General features: G+C 43.9%; 1 long non-coding RNA gene across 1 annotated transcript; it reads left to right on the top strand.

Moving 5' to 3' along the window:
- LOC149337316 (uncharacterized) lies at window positions 1-2,050 on the top strand. Its single transcript, XR_016284531.1, has 2 exons — window positions 1-205; window positions 1,932-2,050. It is a non-coding gene; the product is annotated as an uncharacterized LOC149337316 (long non-coding RNA).
- The last annotated feature ends 1,102 nt before the right edge of the window (window positions 2,051-3,152 follow it).

Raw genomic sequence — 3,152 nt, 5'->3', positions numbered from 1 at the left:
TACCCGTTGTTGCATCCACTTGTTTTCCCTTTGAAATCATGGTACAGCGCCACACTTGTGCGTTTTGAGGAAGAAGACACTTTTGACGGCGTTAAAATGACCTGCGCCAAGCATGCATGGGATGATGAGCCATCGGAAGGATCCAGGGTGCAAGTGAGCGGGAAATACCAAGGTTTCTGTGAACCTGCAATCATCAATATTTCAGGTAAGCGTGAACAACCATTTACTGTTTTTCCCGTATTGCTTTGTTGTTTACCTTTGCCTATGCTTTCGGCAGTTTTCGATGATAGGGCTATAAATTAAGCTAAATGGTATCATAATGCATGATTTATTTGTAAGCTGGGCTATGTGCAGTCGGAGAGTAATCTCTCATTTTTCAGTAGCGAAATTTTTACCGCCACCGAGTTGCGTTCCTGCCAGCGGTAGTTCAAGTGCATGACATGAATTGTGTAACGCAAAAAACATAGACTAACCTCACTAAGCACATTGCGGGGCTAGTTAGGGATGTATTTTCTAAGTAACGAGACGTAGACAGCAAGCTGTAATGGATTCTCTCATATGCACGTATCAGGAACTGAACCCTTTTCATTGTCGTAAGTAATAGTGCTAACTCTATTTTAACACGGGATCAGTATTGCTGCGTTCTGCGCATCCAATTAGGTTACAATGGCCCCATTACATTTGCCACAAGGCTTGCGCTCTACAGCTAAGCAGGAGCAGAGGAATGAAGAGCTGGTACGCGTTTTATTTCGGGTGGTTAGTGCGAACGAACGTGTTTCAGAAACAATTGGCGTATACCTGTTTCTGTTCGCGGTTGTGCCAGGAAACTTTAATGGTAAAGCCCGAAAAAGGGGCATCGCGATGATTTGCTCTGTACCAGTTAATACTATTAAATAGATTCATCATGCGTTCCAGAGACCAGAGCAAAAAGAATTATTGAAATCGGGGCATGCAAGTGAAAGTTATTCCACTCTGAAAATTCGAAATGAGAAGCTCAGACGAAAACGCATTTCACTCTCCCATTTCACTCACCCAGTGCGACATTGGGCGCTACCAATCAGAACCGCGCCTAGCGCCCACGCAGCGGAAGCGTGCATGCAGTTGTTGCTTTGTCGGGGCTGTAGACAGCCGCGCATTTTGACGGCGTCTTCCCCCCGTGTACGCGACGCTGTAGCAAGGGCAGGGGCGACTAACGACAAAGGAAGCTCCCCGAATTTTCTTTTTTAGTCGGACTGTAAGGCTGTCAGCGGTAGCCCCCCTCCCCCCCAAACTCGAAGCCCGTCTCCTGTCCGGCCTTTCTCTTCACATTTTGGGCAAGGTGTGTCGACTGGCTTTTTTTTCGCTGCCGTCTTGGTATGGTCACGGCCGGTCTCGACGCGCGCGCTTTCTGGTCTGAGCCAACGTTTTTTGAACAGCGCTGGCCGCCACGAAGGTTTGAAGCGGAATGGAAAGTGTCGCCCCTAGCTGTATTCTTGTTAGTTTTCGTTCGCTTTCCCTGCTTCTTTCCAGTTTTTGTGGCAGCGAAAAAGCTTGCAGTACTCAGAGACATAATATTTTGGATCCATTTCGCAAGTATGAAGGAACAATATGCAAACTGGACGCCCAACCAATGAGAAAGGCAGCACCCTATCTAGGTGCCACCTCATTTCCGCTGCCGCAAATGGCCGCCGCGTTGCGTCACCATCGGCTCGAAACAAGCATTTCTAGCAAAGATTAAAATATCAAATATTATGATTTCGGTGATCTCATTGCGCGTTCAGGACTCACAATGTCCCTTACTCTGCATACAAAGATTAAAGAACCCATGCTTTATGTACGTCGCAGGGCACCTTTAATAGCCCACAATGGATTTTACGGTAGGCTGTCTCGGATTCAGTGCATAATTCTGCGCAGATTTATATCATGATCGCTCTAAATTATCTCCCACGCAGCCTACACAACGGCCCTGCCGACCAAGAAGGGGCGGGAGCTCTCCGGAAAGCTGCTGTTGCTGGCCGTGGGCACTAAACTCCGCGAAATAAGGAGCGAGAAAGAAAAGCATCGACGATAAGAAGCATACAGAACTATAGAGCCACAAGAGCATTAAATGTACCCCAATAAAATTTCCTGCGCAATTTCTGTGTGGTAGTTGTGTTACTTGTGTTACCTATGCTATATGATTATCAGGAGCTTTAGAGCAGTATAAAACCGAGTGGTTTTTCAATTTAAAGCAGCACTTAGAGATGTATTGGATGACATTTTTTAACTTTTACAGATTTTTATTTTACAAAGTGCGAGAGATATGTTGGTTTGGTCAGTGAAGGTGGACCGTACAGCAAGACGGGCATTATGTACGTAATAGAGCTCAATAATCTGAAAAATGATTAATTATATTTTTTCATAATTTTGATTTTGGGGCGTAAGTCTGTATCGCGAAAATGAAGGCCGTCAGTAAAGAAAGATAACCTTAGCTTTTAAATTTTCGTAATCGTTAATGTGGTTCGAAATACTGAACATACACACTTGCAAGCTCAGTGAATTGCCTTGTCCGCTTCGGATATTCATAAACGCGTTGCTGCGTGTCGTATCATCGCCGAATTCAAAGAAACTTTTTCTACATCATAAAATACACAAACGGTGTCCGTTTTTGATGCATAAAAAAGTGACCGACAGTTTTATGCATTTTCAATGCGGGTAAACCGACTCAGCGAGGTTTGAAATGCGCAAAATCTGGGGCTCCATATTTCAAACTCCTATACCAATTTTAAAAAAAAGTTAGAAACTGGGCTCACCTTTTACGATGACGGCCTTTAATTTCGCAACATAATATCGCCCCTTAGAATCAAAATAAAATGTTCATTAGTTAATGTTAGTTAATTAATCGTCTATTAAATCAGGTTTATCGCTTACATAATGTTAACCATCCTGTATAACCCCCCTACACAGCACCAACGTATCTCTCAAAGTTTTAAAATAAAAATCTACGTCAAAAATTTTAGCTGTATTACATATCTGAAGTAGTAGCGGTAAGGACGTACTGCACAGTCGCTTACGTCTGCATGTGGCGATAACGGCATATGTATGACAGCATTCTGCAATGGTTGTAACTAATTTCATTACATCTTTTGTTTGGCCGCCCTCAATCACTGTTTGGAGACGCCACGCCCCAGGTT

This window comes from Amblyomma mixtum, chromosome 7 (assembly GCF_055824585.1).
Source record: "Amblyomma mixtum isolate Tamu chromosome 7, ASM5582458v1, whole genome shotgun sequence".
Taxonomy (NCBI): Eukaryota; Metazoa; Arthropoda; class Arachnida; order Ixodida; family Ixodidae; genus Amblyomma; species Amblyomma mixtum.
Note: the sequence above shows the minus strand (reverse complement) of the source record. Positions and strands in the feature narration are given on the sequence as shown.